This window comes from Bos indicus, chromosome 17, assembly GCF_029378745.1.
Source record: "Bos indicus isolate NIAB-ARS_2022 breed Sahiwal x Tharparkar chromosome 17, NIAB-ARS_B.indTharparkar_mat_pri_1.0, whole genome shotgun sequence".
Classification (NCBI taxonomy): domain Eukaryota; kingdom Metazoa; phylum Chordata; class Mammalia; order Artiodactyla; family Bovidae; genus Bos; species Bos indicus.
The window spans coordinates 59708736-59729843 of record NC_091776.1 but is presented as its reverse complement, the minus strand read 5'-3'; the positions used below and the strand labels follow the sequence as shown (position 1 = coordinate 59729843).

The 21108-nt window shown below is 42.2% G+C and overlaps 1 long non-coding RNA gene across 1 annotated transcript in view; it reads right to left on the bottom strand.

Moving 5' to 3' along the window:
* Window positions 1-8830: 8830 nt before the first annotated feature.
* LOC139176746 (uncharacterized) overlaps window positions 8831-21108 on the bottom strand; it is a 28639-nt gene continuing 16361 nt past the window's right edge. The window contains exon 3 of the long non-coding RNA XR_011561186.1: window positions 8831-14156. This is a non-coding gene — a long non-coding RNA (uncharacterized lncRNA). The remainder of the gene's footprint in view (window positions 14157-21108) is intronic.

Genomic DNA, 21108 nt, shown 5'->3' with positions numbered 1-21108 from the left:
GCGATTATATTTATAAAACAGAGTTAGGTTTTGGGCTCAGATAATTATTGACATGTTTTCACCTATGAAAATGTCTAGTGTGGATTTGAAAGTCCTGTGAGACACAGAGTAATCTTTTATAGGGTTCTGTTTATTGCAGAACATCTCAAATCCCTGACCCTTGCCCATTAAATGCCAGTAGTGTACCCCGCAATCACTGAGACAGTTAAAGAATACCCCCACAAACTTCTGGCACTCTTCTTAATTGGTAACATTACTATCATTGGAAACCACTGTTGTACACCTTTCTCAGCTTCATTCTGGACTACTTGGTTGGATCTATACAGCTGAAGGGGCTTCCCAGGTGGCACAGCAGTAAAGAACCCACCTGTCAACGCAGGAGACTCAGGTTCGATCCCTGGGTCAGGAAGATGCCCTGGAGAAGGAAATGGCAACCCCCTCCACTATTCTTGCCTGGGAAATCCCATAGACAGAGGAGCCTGGCAGGCTACAGTCCATGGGGTCGCAAAAGAATCAGACATGACTTGGCGACTAAACCACCACCACCATACAGCTGCAGAGACGCCCCAAAGGATCATGAGATATTTTGGATCACTGGAAGCTATGCCTAATGACCCCAGTTCCTGGGGATTTGCCCAATCTGTTCAAATAAGGAGCATCCTACAGAGATTACTTGGGAATGGATTCAGAGGAAATTCTGGGACGACCTGGGAATAATATTTCAAATGCCCACATATGTACTCTCAAGCAAAAGCAAACTCTCCCAATGGAAACCAGTAAGAATGGGTGGGAATTGGGGGCCAGCCCTCAAAGCCTTTAGCATGGTGAGAAAAGATGATTCCAGAGGAATGCCAGGGCCCAAGAAACAGGTAAAACAGAGCAGAAGTCCTTTGCAACCAGAAGACAGCCAGGAAGCTGGGCCTGAGGCTATTGTTATGCAAATGAATGCACAGAAAAACCCCACGCTCCAAGTATTCCCTTGAACAGTGGCTTAAGAGAGCCCTCAAAGATGTTTTTACCACATGTGCAAGAAATTAAAATTAGGCTTAAGCTCATCTGAAGAGCCACTTTGACATTGCCATATGGTGGGAGCAAAGCTGCGTTTTGGATTTAGCAAACATCTTAAACTATTTTTCAAATGATTTAGGTTCAGCAAGACCCAAAATGTATTTTTTTTTTCCTTCAAGTACCTTTCCCCCTGATTTTAAACCCTAGGGTATTTTGAAGAAAATTCAAGCCACATGGTTGTGTTTCATTTACACTTAACTCATCAACATATTGTTTTGCAGGAGTCATTTGATGTCCAAAAGGACTTTGTAAATTATATGCTAAATGTATGTGTACACACACACACTTAACAATACTCTCCCGAGGAATAAGGAACTATGTTTTGCTAAGAATTAACACCAAAGAAACAAAGTCAGATGAATCCCTACAAGTTCTCAACTTGGCAAAAGAAAGTCCCCCCGTCCAGCTAAAGGCAAACACCAAATGTTTGTGTGGCAGAACAGCCAAGTCCCCAGGGGCCGGGGAGAGTCCCATGACTGTAGGGTGCATGCATGCTCTGACTCTTGGTGACCCCACGGACTGAAGCCCACCAGGCTCCTCTGTCCATGGGATTTCCCAGGCAAGAATACTGGAGGGGGTTGCCATTCCCTCCTCCAGGGGATCTTCCCGACCCAGGGATGGAACCTGTGTCTCCTGCATTGCAGGCGGATTCTTTACCTTCTGAGCCATTGGGAAATCTGTAACTATAGGACCAGGACAAAAAGATGTAGGGAGACTCCTTGAGCATGGGAAGCCAGAGACTTTCCAGACTCAGGGAAGACTGTGAATGGTCTCAGCTTTGCAAAGAAGTGTTAATGAAGGACTTAGATCTATACCTTTATGGAAATCTATCCTGCCTATGCTGGTGGGTTGCTTTGAGATAGATGGATGGATGGACAGACAGATAGGAAGAAAGAAAGAATAGGTAGAGAAAATAGATAGAGAGAGAAATACATATAGGAAAGTGAAAGTGTTAGTCATTCAGTTGTACCCGACTCTTCACGACCCCATGGACCGTAGCCCACCAGGCTCCTCCGTCCATGGGATTCTCCAAGCAAGAATACTGGAGTGGGTTGCCATGCCCTTCTCCAGGGGATCTTCCCAACCTAGGGACTGAACTCAGGTTTCTGGCATTGTAGGCAGATTCTTTACCATTTGAGCTATCTGGGAACACATATGCATATATATTTATGTGTGATGTATATATTTATATATATTCACCATCATTATTGTCATTATCTAGGAGGGAAAAAAATCCTTCAAAAAATAAACAAACAAATCTTACAAGTTGCATCAATATAGAAAGTAGATGAAATCAGTATTTTTCATAGATTAAATTTACGGCATTCAAAGGTTTATATGTCAAACATAAAATCAGACACTGGGAAAATGAGACTGTTGTGATGAACCTATACAGTGAAATCAGTTATTAACTCTGACATTCGGAGTCTTGTACAAATTCATTCAACTTCTTACTGTATAGTTCTTAGTTATCACAAAGTTACCAGCACACTATGGATTGAGAGACTGGGCTTCCCAGATGATGCTAGTGGTAAAGTGCCAGTGCAGGCAACCTAAGAGATGCAGGGTCGATACCCATGCCCGTGTTCTTGCCTTGCGAATGCCAGGGACAGGAGAACCTGCTGGGCTACGCTCCATAGGGTCGCAGAGTAGGACGCGACTAAAGCGACTTAACACACACACACAGTAACTGCAAATGGTAACATTTAATAAAAAAAGAATAGAATCTCAGGATGTCAAAGGACAGCAAGAAATTCACACTTTAGGATTGCATCCCTAAAATGCTTAATGAGTATTTCTTGTATAATACATACAAGTTAGCTAAGAAGTAACTTAATTTACTTCTAGAGCAGTAAGCACCCATAATAAAATGCTGCCCCAATGTCATATGGTCCACATTCAATTTTTACTGCAACCCAGCATCTTAAGGCAAATCCTAGCCACAAGGATATCTCTACCCTCATGACAAAAACCAAATCAAACCGAACAGAACTCAAATGAACTAATATTACCACTGATTCATAAGGACATGTTTCATAGAAGTAGCTGAAAAGTGGATCAATGGCAGCATAAGCAATTAAGATATTTAATTATCTCATGTGTTATTAATAAAGGCAAACACAAGAAAGATCACAGGATTGTTGTCTTTAAAAGAAGCACCATATATGCCTTCTACATTGTGAATGAGTTTATGTTTGTCTTGCTCACATGAAACCTTCCTCCAAAGTGTGGATGGATTTGATTTGACAAGAAGATGACCAGGTATTACAACAGAGAGACAGAAAGGCAAGAAAACATCCTAACTGCCAACATGCCCCATGATCTGGCATTTGCAATTTAAATCTCGCTTCCCTTGCCACTCCACTCACCTGAGTCAGAGGCTTCACCCTCTGGGCCACCACCAACAGAGAGCATTCAGCAGCACCAACCAGGCTCCAAGTCTTTGCCTGAGCTGTTCTGTATGCCACTCTTCTTGCAGATCCTGAAATCCAGCCTATCTTTCTGTATGCTAAGAACTGGCTCAAAGGCCTAATTCTCAGGAAGCTTTCCCCAATCCTCTACACTAGAATTAATCACTCTTTGAGTCTCTCCTTGTAACTCTACCATAATTACTATTACTCTTATTAATCATTGCCTTAGGTGATTTGATGACTTGTGCCAAAACCTGTGCGGGGAACCTCACAAACATTATGTCATTTAATACCCACAACAATCCACCGAAATCATTTCTTCTTCCTCCTCCCTGTTCTTCTCCTTCTTTCTCCTCCTCTCCCTCCCCTTTCCCATCTTCTTTCTCTTCTTTTTCCTCTTCTCCTCCTCTTTCCTTTCCTCTCCTCCCTCCTCCTCCTTCTCTTCCTTTTCTCCAACATCATCAGCATCATTTTCTCTCCCATCTCCTCTTTATTCTCCTTCTCCTTCCCATTCTTATTTATCATTATAATTCTAATTTTGTAAGCAAGAAAAGAGAGGTTCAGAGAGGCTTAGCAACTAATTTAAGCTCGCACATCAAGCTAAGTGAATGAACCAGGCTTTGAATCCTAGCTGGACGTGAACTGCTTCTGTCAACTTCTGCTGACCATTGTACTCTATAGCATCTCCATACTCCATGCTTTAGCCAGGCTTCACAGCTAACCATACAGCTGCCATCTCCCTGCCAGCCTATCAGATATTTATGGGCAGTGATCTTTGTACTCTTCATCTTTAAGTCTCAGTAAATATTAACTCTTATTTTAAAAACTAGTTTTGAAGGGGAAAATCATTCCTGTGGCTAAATACACACACACACAGGGTAAAATGGGAAATAGAGTGAAAAGTCTTTCATCCCTGACCACCCCCTCCCCCAGGCACCTGGTTCCCCCTGCTCTGACCCAATTAGTTACATTGACTTCTTATTCATCCTTGTAGAAATACAAGAAAGTATGTAAATACACCTCCTTCCTCTTTTCTATTTTTCAAATTTTATTATGATTATGCCACACCATGAGGCTTGTAGGATTTTAATTCCCGGATAGAACCCAAACCCTTGGCAGTGGGAGTGCAGAGTCGTAACCACGGGACCACCACGGAACTCCTTCTTTCCTCTTTTTTAAAACATAAATTGCAGTAAGCTGTAAACAGGGCTTCCCAGGTGACTCAGTGGTAAATAATTCACCTGCCAATGCAGGAGACGCAGGTTCAATCCCTGGGTTGGGAAGATCCCCTCGAGAAGGAAATGGCAACCCACTCTAGGATTCTCGCTTGGGAAATCCCATGCACAGAGGAGCCTCGTGGCCTACAGTCCATTGCTCTTGCAAAAGAGCTGGACATGACGTAATGACTGAACAACAACAGTGTAAATATCGTTCTGTGCTTTCTTGTTAACTACTTATTCTTGCTGTTATTATTAGTTATATTTCATCTTATTGACAAGGCTATCTAAAAAGAAAAAAAAAAAACTTGTTAATCTTTCCTTCTATACTGAGCATAAATATTTACTGAGGTCTGATTCAATTTGGAAGGAAAAGAAGAACGCTTTCTTCTAGTATCTTGGTGTGTTCATTACTATCCTCCCAATTAGACAGGAGCCCCTCTGGGCAGCCCTGGGATCTAGTTCAGTCCTTTCTACCCTCTACCCAATTTGGAAACCCTCGTGTTTGCTGGGCTTCCCTGGTGGTTCAGAGGTTAAAGCGTCTACCTGGAATGAGGGAGACCCAGGTTCGATCCCTGGGTCAGGAAGATCCCCTGGAGAAGGAAATGGCAACCCACTCCAGTACTCTTGCCTGGAGAATCCCATGGAGGGAGGAGCCTGGTAGGCTACAGTCCATGGTGTCGCAAAGAGTCGGACACGAGTTTGTTAGTCTGGCCTAAACCCCAGAGGGAGGGACTGAAGGTCCAGGCTCCAACATTCTGAACGCGGCCAGAAGCACTAACTCATGATGTTCATGCCTTTTAGCAGGTAGGTCCGGGTAGCATGCAGTGGATTTGGAAGCTTGAAACTACACAGAGGCTCTTGGTCAATGCACAGCGGCTGCCCAGCTTCCGTATGGAGCTCTAACGCACCCTAACTTTAATCTTGTAAGTTCTCTCTGGTTTTACCTTTGATTGGCAGTCTCACTTCTACTTTCTGTTCCTATTGTGAGAAAGCCAGAGGGTCTCTGAGCAAATTGATGGCTTTCCCTTCCGTTAGGTGGTCCCATCAACACCACTTAAGTTGAGGAAAGAAGCAAATGATGTGGCACCATTTTCTGCTTCTGGTAGAATATGCCTTCGTCCTGTTCCCATGGTGGTTTTTCCAAATCCTTAGAATGTAGTGAGGTTGACAGCAAGGGAGGGGCAGGGGGCAGCTGAAGTACACAGGTTTCCAGCAACCGGAGAATAGTTTCCTTACACTTCTCTCCTTTCACCAAACCTCTTCTCTGTGTCTCCTCCAATTTTTAGACCTTATGCCCCTGTTCTACCACCCAAGATGCCTGGCATGGGACTGGCAGTCTCTGACTCAAGAGTTCATTTTTTACACTCTTTCTACCTCCCGAGTCCTAGCCTATTGCCCACACTAAAAACTGATTTTACCATCAGCCGCCTACTCAAGGTTACATTTTCCGGTGCAATTTCCTTGAAATAATCCCTCTCTCCCCCAAGCAATCCTCACGACTGGAGTTTACACCTCTTCTTTTCCCACCCCTGCCCGCTGGATCCCTCTCCACATAATTCCCCATTTCCCCTCCCCACGATGACCCTACTTTTCCTATGAAGATTTGCAATCTGTAAGTGTTTGGGAGAGCTGATGTCTAAGCTAGCAGCTTCTGTTAAGTAGGTTTTAAGGGCCCAGACATTTTTATATGAATTCAGATGGCTGGAACACCCAGCCACGAAGGGTTTTATGTACTGTTGGCATAGACTTCTTTGCCAACTAAACTTCAAGACGTTTATAGGTTTGGTAGAGTTACGCGGCCAGTCTTGGAAGGCTTTCTTGCAGTTATGTAATCACTGGAAGAAAAAAGAATGGTGTGGGGTGTGTGTGTTTCCTGCCTCCTTGCTTTTCGTCTTTAAGAGAAAAAAAAATCTTAATACAAAGGAATGTGTGAAAGGCCCAAATGTAAAAGCTTCAGGGCCTTTGGATGACGACTGAGGAGTGAAAGGCCAGAATGTGTTCAGCGCAATTGTCTACGTTCAAGCGCTGACAAGATGGAACAAGTCTTAAGGCTCCCCGGGGATTCTGGCAGAACAGCCTGCTAGATCATTCTCTCTCCTCGACTGTTTTAGAACATGCATCCCCACGTGCATTAATGAATTGATTCTGTAATGACTTTTTCAAGAGCTGCCTTTCCTGGAAAAACAAAAGCTTCATGAAGCTAAGATGTTTGTTGTTGTTCTTTGGTGCTGTTCAGTTGCTAAGTCGTGTCCGACTCTTGTGAGACCCCATGGACTGTAGCCTGCCAGGCTTCTCTGTCCATGGGATTTCCCAGGCAAGAGTACTGGAGTGGGTTGTCATTTCTTCCTCCAGAGGCTCTTCCTGACCCAGGGATCAAACCCTAGACTCTGACATTGGCAGGCAGATTCTTTACCGCTGAGCCACCTGGGAAGCTTGATCTCATGTTTAATCACTATACAGGCAGACCTCAGAGATACTGTGGGTTTGGTTCCAGAACATCACAATAAAGTGAGTCCCACAAAGTTTTTGGTTTCCTAGTACACATAAAAATTATGTTTACACTATACTATAGCCTATTAAGTGTGCAATAGAATTATGGCTGGAAAAAAACCATTTCCATATGTTAATTAAAAACTCTTTATGGTTAAAAAATGCTAATCATCACTTGAGCCTTTACCAAGTCATAATCATTTTGCAACAGTAACACCAAAAGTCGCTGACGGCAGATCACTGTGACAAACATAATACGAATGAAAAAGCTTGAAAATTGTGAGAATTATCAAAATGTGACATGAAGACAGGAAGTGAGCAAAGGCAGTTGGAAAAATGGTGCTGACGACTTGCTCAACACAGGGTTGCTACAAACCTTTCATTTATATAAAAAAAGCAGTATCTTCAAAACGCTGTAAATCAAGGTGTGCCTGGATAGCAGTCCAGTAGCGTATGTGACATGCAGTAGGAGTCCCCCAAAATATCTGTCTGATGAGTGAACACATTTGGATCCATAATTACATTCCTAGCATCCAGCATGCTTGGCACATAGGAGAAGCCAATAATATTTGTGAAATAAATGAGTGACTGAAGGCTTTTTTTCAGGTCAAACTGTTTTGTCTTTTGAAGGATTCTGTACTGTTGTCCTGAGCATTGTGACTGGCACATTCTGGAATTTCTGAACTCTTATTGTCCGCTGAACTGTCCTATTAACTATAAAGCTCACACTTGCACAGTGGTTGATAGCTACAAAGAATTTTCACAATTTAAGAACTGTATTTTATTAAATTCCCACAGTGACACCATAGAGTAGGTTTTATTGTCATCTCTTTTATATGGGTCAAAAAACAATTGTTCAGAAAGTTAAAGGGAACTATCAAAAAATCAAAACGGCACATAGATTGCTAAGCATTAGGCTGGATGTTTGACCTTTTAAGTGCAGAGTTTTTCATTTATAGTAGTTTGGTTAATCTGCAGCTATACCAGGTTAACCAAAAAATCTCTGAGGCTTATCAGAATACAAGCTTATTTCTTGCCCATTTAAGTGACCAACTTCTCCCAGGTTTCCCAAAAGCTATCAGTTCCCAGAACTAAAAATCTTTGCACTCATAACTCCTTGAAGTTCAGGCAAACCAGGATGTTGGCCACCCTGTTCACTCAGTAATAATGCAAATTGGGACAGTTTCCCACCATTTTTAGGTATGCCTTGTGGAACATATGGCTTCTGAGATCCTAACAGGAGAAGAAAGGACTAGGGAACCACATGGAATATTTTTATGGGCTAGGTGTACAAATAGCTTATATGACTTCTACTCAGTTTCCATTGGCTAAAACTCAGTCATGTGATAGCAGTCTAGCTGCAAGGGATTCTGGGAAATGTCATTTTCCTGTATGTATAGGAAGTGTTTTTACTTTACCATACACTGTTGTGTCTCTCATTTGGCATTTTCTACAAGATTCAATATGGTCTCTGGTAATCTGAGGAAGGTGGAGAAGAAAATGGCAACCTACTCCAGTATTCTTGCCTAGAGAATCTCGTGGACAGAGGAGCCTGGCGGGCTGCTGTCCATGGGGTCGCAGAGTCGGACACAACTGAAGTGACTTAGCATGCATGCAAGCAATCTGGGGAAGCACAAACTGTATGTTTTAAAATATAACTTTTATTGTATTTTGTGCTCTCTAATAATCAAGCAATTCATGTTATTATGTGAAACATAGAAAATACAGCTAAAGAGAATAAAAACAAAATCACCCCAAATGTCATCATTGCCATAATATATTAACATTTTTTAATATCATTTTTATACTTTTTCCTATATATGCAACCACACTTTTTCCCCACCAAAGTATCATAGCATATTTACATTTTATATTGTTTTCTCACCATCTGTAACATTTTCTGGATTATCTTTTCATAGCTATATACATACTTTTTAATGACAGAACAGTGTTTTATTTTATAGATGGACCATAATTTATTAAGAGAATCTCATTTTTAGGGACACTTTAGCTAAGTGGACAAGCTCTGGAGCCAGGGTCCCTAGATCCAAATGCTGGCTCTAATATCATTGTTACACTTGAGTAAAAGAAACCCATACTCTGACAAATGTTATATGACTTACATGTAAAATCTAAAAAATAATACAAATGAATCTATATACAAAACAAAAGCAGAACTGTAGACATAGAAGACAAATTTGTGATTACCAAAAGGGAGAGGAAGGGAGGGACATTCCTAGGAGTATGGGATTAACAGATACAAATTACTATACAAAAAGAGACAAGCAACAAAGATTTACTGTACAGCACAAGGAATTAAACTCAATATCTTATAATAACCTATAATGGAAAATAATCTGAAATATATATATATGTATATATATATAAAACAATAATATATAAGTGTATTGGTCACTCAGTCAAGCCTTACTCTTTGTGACTCCATGGACTATGGCCCACCAGGCTCCTCTGTCCATGGAATTCTCCAAGCAAGAATACTGGAGTGGTAGCCTTTCCCTTCTCCAGGGGATCTTCTCAACCCAGAGATTGAACCCGGGTCTCCTGAATTGCAGGCAGACTCTTTACCATCTGAGCTACTGACTAAACAATAATTCAGTGAGCAGCTTTTTAACTGAATACCTGTTCAAATCCATAATTATTTCTTTAGGGCCAAAAAGAAAAAAAACCCACATTTGCTAGGCAGGAAATTTTAGGGTCAAAGAGGGTGCACATTTGAAAGTCTTTTGATATGTTAATGAGCCGCTTCTAGAATTAAATTGGTTGAACATATTATTCCTTAGTTATAATTCCCTGACCATTGAGGGTTTGGACACTAAATTACCTAGGTTGTTAGTGACATTTCGAACTTAAAACTCTTAGCGGGAGAAAATAAGTCCATGAATGAAAAGCTGGATTAACCTACACAACAACTAATTAATAGCAGTCTGCTGGCCCAGGAAATCAAAAAGCATATAATGAAGGCAAAGGGAAAGCCCAGAACTTCTTTGGTTGACTGTGGACTGTGTTCAGTAAAGAGAACATTCTTTAGATCGCTTCCTGTTCTTGGAAAAGGCTGTGGCTGCAAGGCTTTATTCTACTCTCTCCTACCCCCTTCCCAGCTTTCCTCATCTGCCTTCCCACACAGGGGTTTTCATACCGTGTGTGGAGGAATTCTGCATTCACTTTGCTCATCTTTCCCTTGAGAAATCACTACGCTTCTGTGACTTACCGTCAGCCCCCGGCAGCTGGAGGTTCAGAGAGGTGGCCTTGGCAGGTGGAGCTTTGGGGCAGGTGTTATTTCCTTTTGGAAATGAGCTCTGGGAAGGTGACAGAAGCCTATGGAGTGGCGTTTGGGGTTTAGTTTTACTCCAGAAACCCCAGGAGGACAATATATCTCATGCATTTTCATCTGACTTTTGGAATGGCTCATTTCCACCTGTACCAAGTGTGGGAAATAGGGAACACGTGAATAGAGCTATGCTGTTTGCCCAGGTCTGATCCATTCCTTCTCCAAGAAACTAATCTGCATGAGCTGCCTCAGTGGGCCCCTTGCCCTCTGGCTTCCATTTGGGTTTCGCCAGTGGGAGGCTCCAGCTGGAGAGGTGGAGGGAGTGGGGAAGAGGTTGATGTGTTTAACCCTATGACTTCCTCCTCCTTTCTAGGGGCAGGTTTGCCGTGGTTGCTTTTCTTCTCATAGCTCTCCTGCAGCTTTAGCTCTCGCCAAGTTTTGATAACCTTGCACATGCAAGTTGAGTAGATAGCATCTTCCTGATTTTCCAGAGGGTTCTGCATCATTGCTGGTTCATTTTTCTTAACATTGTCCACAGGGTTATGAAGAAACACTCCCCTTCAGGGTATGGTGAGTCCTGCCAAGGCTCTGTTTGAGGCAAAAACTCTGTGGATTCCAGAAAGGGGCCAACTTGATGCTTTTTGCAGCACAGTCAAGGGACAAGAGAATTTAATGGTTAAGAGACTGGGCTCTGGAATCCAAGAGGTTAAAGTCCTGCTTCTATTACATTCCAGTTGTGTGGCCTTGTACATGTGAATTCATCTCCCTGATCCTCAGTTTCCTCATTGCTAAAATAGACACAATAATAATACCTACCTCCTTGGGTTGCTTTCATGAACCAATGAGATAGTGCCTCTTAAGTACATGGCATTTTATTGCTGTTGCTACTTGTTCCATTCCATTGATCCATGGTCAGGGAACTAGATCCCATGTCACAACTAAGACCCAGCACCATCAAATAAATAAATAAATATTAAAAGTAAGTCCGGTTCAAAGTTTCACCCTTCTAATTGTCTTTCTGGTCAACCTGTCCCTATTCTGAGTCAATGCTTAGCACAAACTCAGGTGTGATTCAGGGGCCCCATGTATAACAAAGACACCCCTATAATTAAGGAAATTCCAAAGATTTAGAGTCTCCAAACCAGGGACAAAGGTCAATCAAATTATTGTACAACACACACATTATTTCATATAATGTAGAACATTTCTATAAGAAATACCATTTTGTGTACTTAAAAATTAATGCATTATGAATATCCTAAAATATACAGGATATGAGCCTGAGCTTTCTTGAGCCCATGTTTTAATTTTTTTCTTACTATCCCCCAGTGCCTGCCTTTAATGAGAAAGCTACTTTGCCCAATTAAGTGCCTCAGTGTTCCTCATCTCCAACGGGACAGTTGTGATTTTTCCATGCCAGGCGAATAGTACAGTTTAATGAGAGAATTTGATTTAATCCTTCTCTCTCTCTTTTTTTTTTTGCAAAGGATTCTGGGCATTAAAAGACTTGAGTTCTTGTCCCAATTCTGCCCATTAAGTACAGTTTGATGAATGGCTTTATCTCTCCAGGCTCAGTTTCCCCCAGAAAAACAAAGAGACTGGACTAGCTGTCTCAGAGAATCTTACAAGCTCTAACAGTTTCAGAACTCACTGTTACAAAACTCTCCAAAGTGGAGGTATCATTTACAGTTGGTGTGACCTAAGATAATAAATAATACCTTCCAACAGGAGAAGTACACTTTTGGACAGTCCCTCTTTTCTTCATCTTTGCACAAATACTTTTGAGTACTCGTATGTGCCAGGGAGCCCATTAGATGTTGGGGATATAGCAAAAGAAAGGCAGGTATGGAGCTTACCCTCAAGGAATTAAAGACTGTTGGAGCCAAACATTAAACCAACCATTCAAAATGTGATAGACAAAGTGTGGTGTTTGGGGCACACAATAGGAGACCTAACTTCATCCAGAATTGGCGATGGCTTTCAAGAAGAAGTGGTGTTTAAACTGAGACCTAAAGGATTTGAAAACCTTAGCAGGTTTCTTTTAAAAAGAAGGTCAATCACTTGTGTTCCAGGATATTCCAGGCATAGAAAGGAATCTCCATGAAGGCCAAAGGTTGGCATATCAAAATTTTTGCTATAATAGAGTAAGTGCCCAGCCTATAGTTGGCCCTCGGATTTTCTGATTGAATGAGTGACTTCATGAATATATATTAATTCCTTAATTAAAATGTAATCTTAATTACAGTGCCAGGCAATGAATGCTTTTAAAATCCTACAACCCAATGCTGGGAACACTTCAGTTTTTCAATAAATTTCATTTAACAAATAGATATTGGTGTCTATAAAAGCTAGTGGAGGGAGGAGGCAGAGCTTGAAACTGATACTCACTGAACACTTCCTATATTCCTAGCATTGTTCTAATTTCTAATATGATAACTCATTAAGTTCTAATAATCAACATCTATAAAATACCCAGGCACAGGGAAGCTCAGTAACTTCCCAATGTTCACAAAGTTATGAAATGCTAAAGCTAGGATTTAAATGCTGGCAGTATGCTCTTGGCTATGACATCATGCTGATCATGTTGGAAAAGAAGACAAGTGAGATCTCATTCTTCAGCTCAGAAGAATACCACATCCTCAGATATTTTGACTCTAAAGACCACCTGGACCAGATGCATTGAGCCAGACGGTAAAGAAAAATATCAGCTAACATTTTAAAAATGTGCTTATGTACCGGATATTAAGGAAAGGAAATGGTTAGTTTGCATAGTCTCACTTCATTCCCAAATTAACCCTAGATATAGGGGTTATTATTGTAAATCCCACTGAAATTGAGGTTCAGAGAGGGTGAGTAACTTGCCCACGCTCGCCCAGCAGAAGGGACAAGATCTAACTAGTCCACGTGAGTATAAGAGTCTAGCCACTCAACCGTTGTTAACGCTAAAGCCAGTGTAGACACAACCCTAAATGGGACACCATTGGAAACACGGCAGTGTGGCTCAGCGTTTCATATATTTTTAAGGACTGATGCTCACAGGAGATCTTTGGCTGGGTCCAGACACAGCCTGGAGCCACGAAGGTGTCTGCCTTCACTGATAAGTTCCTCCCAGCTCTTGTACAGACAGCCAAATGCCTCACACCCTCCCCTGGCTCCTGGAGGAATCACTTTCACACTCGAGGGAGGTGGAGATGGTTCTTATCTTGACACTTCAAAGAAAACCTTCCCCCTTGACATCTTCCTGCCCTAAACAGTGCTGATGTGGAAGCCGGGTGATGAAGGGTTTGCCTCGTTCCTTTGATCCTGGGGCAAGTTGGGTGACTCCTGCTCTTCCAGGCCTGAGGAATGCTGGGCCCCACTGACTTTGCTTTTTGTTTCCTCTAATATTTACAGCTTCCAGTGGCTCCTGTGCTTATTCAGTTTTGGCTAAAGAAAACAGGAGTTTTCTTTAGCCAAAACAGGAGTTAAGGACCAGATCTCAAAAACGAAGAGAAGTATGTATCCAGTGGTAGAGTATGGACTGGTTTCACCAGTGGGAGAGTTCGGATGTTGCTCGATGCTTCTTAATACTCACGTTCCCATCCATTCTGCTTCTGCTCTAGCCAATGGTTTGTAATTTGGGTATCATGCATCCCCATGGTAATCTATTGAGAGCTATGAAGTCTCTTTCAGAAAAACCTGTAGGCAAACAGGGAAGTGTGTGAATGTTATTTCAAAGGGCTCACAAGCTCCCCGACACAATCAATTGCTGGTTTCCTGGTGGGGTTGGGGGCGGAGCAGGTCTATGGAGTCAAGTTAAGAACTTTTATTGTTTATTTATTTATTTTTAAGATTTTTTTTTTTGTTGACCTGGACCATTTTCAAAGTCTTTACTCAGCTTGTTACAACATTGCTTCTTTTTTGTAATGTTTTGGTTTATGGCCCTGAGGCACGTGGGGGCTTAGCTCCTTGACCAGGGATTGAACCTGTACCCACCGCACTGGAAGGTAAAGTCCCACACTGGATCACCAGGGAAATCCCTAGTTAAGGACTTAACAAAACAAAACAAAACACCACTGCCACTCTGAACAGGGCAGTGGCTGAGCAGTCTATCCTGGAGTTAGGCGAATCTGAGTTGAAATCCATGTTGTGACCAGTTCTTCCCACTTCAGTCAAATTATCTAATCACTTTGACCCTTGGTTTCTCTGTCAGTATCTTCTGGCCCACATCTTGTATAGTTGTGAGGATTACAGGAGTATGGTGGAGAAGGGGGCAGCAGAGAAAGAGATGGTTAGATAGCATCACCAACTCAATGGACATGAATCTGAGCAAACTCCAGGAGATAGTGAAGGACAAGGGAGCCAGGCATCCCACAGTCCATGGGGTCACAGAGAATCAGACGTGACTTACCGACTGAACAACAATAATTAATATTCACAAAATTCATCAAGTGAAACCCATATTCAAGGATTCTTTCCCTTGATTTCCTGGAATAAGAGGATAACACAGATATAAAGGAATTCCTTTAAATTTCAAAGGTGAGAGAGACAAGGACTCGAATATTCATTGAGCCAATACTTGTATCTGACCCCAATTCAGCACACCTAAACAGCTCAAGAGAGGGTTACAAAGAGAAGACACTGATGAAGAAAGAAAAAGTGATCCATAGAAGGAAGACACTTTGATTCCCAGAATGCCCCTAGCATCCATCCATTCCCCAGTGGATTGATGGTGTTTTGAATGACAAGCCCTATCGCAGACCCTGGAGAAACCAGGATAGTTTCTTTAAGACCAGGCTGTCCTTAAGGCTAAGACTCTGGCTTGACCTTAAGGAACTGCCAGGATAATGAGAACATCAACAACCATCAAAGTCAACATCGTGTCCCGCTCTTTACGTGCATCCGTTCACTCAACAAATATGTACCGAACACCTCTTATGGGTTGGGTGCTGATGTCAACCCTTCTTTCCCTGGCTTCCTTGATGGAGTCCTTTTATCTTTGGCATGAACACATGAGGGACGATAAAGATGAAACCAGACAGAGAGGCACTGAAAAGCCAGCCAGGTGAGGGGGAGAGAGGGAGCTGTCAGCCAACAAAATTTAGAGGACTCTTGTCCAGCCAGTTCCATGAAGACGTAGTTTCGCCATCCGCATCATTAGCAGACAGTTGCATGCGGTTGTGGGCTAATTTATGACCTGAAGATTGCTGCCTGTGGCATAATTTACTCAGGGAAGTAAGGCCTAGGTCAATATATGTCTAAGTAAAAAGGTTCTGGAAAACCCCCAGGGTTCAAGCTGGGAAAGAGCCTCCGATTGCCAAGAAAGAAGCATAGGTGGAAAGGACAGCAGGCAGGCAGGCAGGGAGGGAGGTGAGAAGCACTGAGGCTCAGTAAATACAACTATTTTATGCCCAACTGCTAGTTCTGTAGCCACATCAAAAACTAGAGAAGCCGAGGAAATGAACTTGGACTTCACCTGCATCCTTCCTTTTGTTTAATCTATTTAATGCACTAATCTATTCAACATGTTTCCACATAATAGATTTAATATACTTAAGAAATTGATTGTGTATCTAAGAGAAGAGACAATGTCACGCGTGCATGCTGTGTGCCAAGTTGCTTCAGTCGTCTCTGACTCTGTGACCCCATGGACTGTAGCCTTCCAGGCTCCTCTGTCCATGGGATTCTCCAGGCAGGAATACTGGAGTGGGTTGCCATGCCCTCCTTCAAGGGATCTTTCTGACTCAGGGATTGAACTCGTGTCTCTTATGTCTCCTGCATTGGCAGGCGGCTTCTTTACCACTAGCGCCACCTGGGACACTCCAAAAATATCATATATATAGATATATGCAAATATATGTATATACATCCTTATCTATCTATCTACAAACAGATACACACTACATTTACAGGATCAACAGTATGACAGAGATTCTGTATTTACTATTTTATTTGACATTCTTTTAGTTTTTATTTTAAATTTATTTCTAATTGTAGTATAACTACTTCACAATGTTGTATTAGTTTCTGCTGTACAACAATGTGAATCAGCCATATGTATACATACATCCCCTCCTTCTTGAGCTTCCCTCCAACCTATTTCCCCACCATGCCACCACTCTAAGACATCACAGGGTGCCAGGCTGGGCTCCCTGTGTTATGCGGCAACTTCCCACTAGCCATCTATTTCACACATGGTCGTGTATGTGTGTCTCTCAATTCATCTCCCCCTCTCCTTCCCTGACTGTGTCCATAAGTCCATGCTCTATATCTGAATCTCTATTCCTGCCGTGCAAATAGATTCATAGGTACCATTTTTCTAGATTCCATATATATGCATTAATATACAATATTTGTTTTTCTCTTTCTGACTTACTTCACTCTTGACAGATTCTTTAATGGCTAGGTTTCAAAGGGATCTGAAAACGTTACAATATTTATTTACATTTATACACTACTTATGGCAATTAAGGCAGTTATGCATTGCATGGTGGCTCAGATGGTAAAGAATCTGACTGCAATGCAGGAGACCCGGGTTCAATCCCTGGGTCAGGAAGATCCCCTGGAATAGGAGACGGCAACTAACTCCAGTATTCTTGCCTGGAGAATTTCATGGACAGAGGAGTCTGGTGGGCTACAGTCCATGGGGTTGCAGAGAGTCAGACATGACTGAGCGACTAACACTTCCACTTTTCACTCCTTATGGCAATTAAAGCAGTTGTGCATTGCATTAAGAGGTGTATCTGTATTACAACATCTCATCCAAGTGCTGAGGATAACCCTGCAAAGGTGTAGAGTTAGCCCCATTCTATAAATGAGGAGTGAAGATAATGGCAACCTCCTTCAAAAGGTCCCACGTACACACTGCTGCACTCAGTGCCCCTGACCCTGCACTAGGCCACTGCTGACCCACGCCTCCGCCGCAGGTGAGCACTCACTTGGAGCCAGACATCCTGGAGTGTGAAGTCAAGTGGGCCTTAGGAAGCATCACTACGAACAAAGCTAGTGGAGGTGATGGAATTCCAGTTGAGCTATTTCAAATCCTGAAAGATGATGCTGTGAAAGTGCTGCACTCAATATGCCAGCAAATTTGGAAAACTCAGTAGTGGCCACAGGACTGGAAAAGGTCAGTTTTCATTCCAATCCCAAAGAAAGGCAATGTCAAAGAATGCTCAAACTACTGTACAACTACTCTCATCTCACACACTAGCAAAGTAATGCTCAAAATTCTCCAAGCCAGGCTTCAACAGTATGTGAACCAAGAACTTTCAGATGTTCAAGCTGGTTTTAGAAAAGGCAGAGGAACCAGAGATCAAATTGCCAACATCCACTGGATCATAGAAAAAGCAAGAGAGTTCTAGAAAAACATCTACTTCTGCTTTATTGACTACGCCAAAGCCTTTAACTGTGTGGATCACAACAAACTGTGGAAAATTCTTCAAGAGATGGGAATACCAGACCACATGATCTGCCTCCTAAGAAATCTGTAGGCAGGTCAGGAAGCAACAGTCAGAACTGGACCTGGAACAACAGACTGGTTCCAAAGGAGTACGTCAAGGCTGTATATTGTCACCCTGCTTATTTAACTTATATGCAGAGTACATCATGCAAAATGCCAGGCTGGATGAAGCACAAGCTTGAATCAAGATTGCCGGGAGAAATATCAATGACCTCAGACATGCAGATGACACCACACTTCTGGCAGAAAGTGAAGAAGAACTAAAGAGCCTCTTGATGAAAGTGAAAGAGAAGAGTAAAAAGTTGGCTTAAAACTCAACATTCAAAAAACTAAGATCATGGCAACTGGTCCCATCACTTCATGGAAAATAGATGGGGAAACAATGGAAACAGTGAGAGACTTTTATTTTTCTGGGCTCCAAAATCACTGCAGATGGTGACTGCAGCCATGAAATTAAAAGATGCTTGCTCCTTGGAAGAAAAGCTATGACCAAACTTGACAGCATATTAAAAAGCAGAGACATTACTTTGCCAACAAAGGTCCATCTAGTCAAAGCTATGGTTTTTCCAGTAGTCATGTATGGATGTGAGAATTGGACTATAAAGAAAGCTGAGTGCTGAAGAGTTGATGCTTTTGAACTGTGGTGTTGGAGAAGATTCTTGAGAGTCCCTTGGACTGCAAGGAGATCAACCCAGTCAATCCTAAAGAAAAACAGTCCTGAATATTCATTGCAAGGACTGATGATGAAGCTAAAACTCCAGTACTTTGGCCACCTGATGCAAAGAACTGACTCACTCATCAGGAAAAGACCCTGAAGCTGGGCAACATTGAAGGCAGGAGGAGAAGGGGATGTCAGAGGACAAGATGGTTGGATGGCATCACTGACTCAATCGACATGAGTTTGAGCAAGCTCTGGGAGTTGGTGATGAACAGGGGAGCCTGGCGTGCCGCAGTCCATGGGGTCACAAAGAGTTGGACACAACTGAGCAACTGAACTGAACTGATAGATGAGGAAACTGAGGCTCAGAGAGGGGATTTTTTCCACTTACATCCCTTGCCTCTTCATTTTTCCCCATGAAATATGGGTTTAACCCTGTCTGCCCTCATGTATATTGCAGCTCCTTTTAGATTCATAGCCTCATCTTCTCTAAAATCAGAGTTTGAATGGTGCTAATCAGTTCAGTCAGTTCAGTCACTCAGTCGTGTCCCACTCTTTGTGACCCCATGAATCGCAGCATGCCAGGCCTCCCTGTCCATCACCAACTCCCGGAGTTCACTCAAACTCAGGTCCATGGAGTCGGTGATGCCATCTAGCCATGTCATCCTCTGTCGTCCCCTTTTCCTCCTGCCCCCAATCCCTCCCAGCATCAGAGTCTTTTCCAATGAGTCAACTCTTCGCATGAGGTGGCCAAAGTATTGGAGTTTCAGCTTTAGTATCAGTCCTTCCAAAGAACACCCAGGACTGATCTCCTTTAGAATGGACTGGTTGGATCTCCTTGCAGTCCAAGGGACTCTCAGAAGTCTTCTCCAACACCACAGTTCAAAAGCATCAATTCTTCGGAGCTCAGCTTTCTTCACAGTCCAACTCTCACATCCATACATGACCACTGGAAAAACCATAGCCTTGACTAGACAGACCTTTGTTGGCAAAGTAATGTCTCTGCTTTTGAATATGCTATCTATGTTGGTTATAACTTTCCTTCCAAGGAGTAAGCATCTTTTAATTTCATGGCTGCAATCACCATCTGCAGTGATTTTGGAGTCCAAAAAAATAAAGTCTGACACTGTTTCCACTGCTTCCCCATCTATTTCCCATGAAGTGATGGGACCAGATGTCGTGATCTTCGTTTTCTGAATGTTGAGCTTTAAGCCAACTTTTTCACTCTCCTCTTTCACTTTCATCAAGAGGCTTTTGAGTTCCTCTTCACTTTCTGCCATAAGGGTGGTGTCATCTGCATATCTGAGGTTATTGATATTTCTCCCAGCAATGAATGGTGCTAAGAAATGAGCAAGTACAGCCAGGCTCTAGACTTGGTTGAGGAGTAAGTGAATTTTGCAAGAACTCACTGCCCTTCGTTCAAAGAGCCATATGATGCAACTAAACATTTGACTTTGGGACACCGCCAGACATTTATCTACTGGGGGGTGTTAACCTGGTATAATGGCAGCAAAAGTTATCATGTGTCTACTGCTATCCAGAACCAGAAAACAGTCCTTTTAACTCCCAGTCTGGAGACCTATTTTTCAAAGGTTAAGTAGAGAGGTTGGGGAGATAAGGAGGAAGTGTGCAGGTATTATTACCCCACTTGACAGGACAATATATTGATGTAGAAAAGTTTCAGCATTTTGAATTCACAAGCTGGCATGCCCTCCAGATCTGGCTACTTAGCTGCATCCCTTGGAACTTAAACACCTACAGATCTTCTTTCCATCTATCTTATCTACATGAATCTTAATGCCCTTATAATTATGGGTGGTTCTGGCTTCACATTTTTGATGCTCTGTATCTGGGTTCTTTTTTCCAGGAGTTTCTGGAATTAGGCTCCAACATAACGCCTATCAACCAAAGTCAACGTTTATGTATAAATACCCTTCCTCCTTTAATTCTAACCTATTGTCCCGGTAAATTTTGGAAAACTGAACTTCAGCATGGCTGAGCTACTGTGAGAGGATGTTGCGGGCTTCGTGTTCACTACATGAAAAAATGAAATCCTAACTGCCTTAGCTCTGCAAAGGAAGCCTGGAAGATGGGCCAAATGTTTTTCCAGATCCACAATTGGAGACACAAATCTGGCACAGTGCTAGGACTGAATGATGTAACACGTAAAACTACAAGATGCTGGGTAAATTTAAATGCAGAGAAATGATGACAAATATTAGTATATCTCTTGTAATACTGGGGATATACTTGCATTAAATCACTTTTTTATTTATCTAAAATCCAAATTTAGTTGCATATTCTGTAGTTTCTCTGGCATTCCCAGTTGGATCCAAAGCTTGAATGTTGGTGTGAATTTAGAAGAAATTATGAAAGAATGGTAAATTATAGCAAATGGGTAGGCCCAGCCCAAATAGTTCATGTTAGAATGTTTGTGGCTATCTTGAATATGAAACCAACACTGATTGAGTAATTCTAGGCAGGAGTCTCTAAAATGAGCATGTTACATGCAGGCGCTCGGCAGCTGACCACAA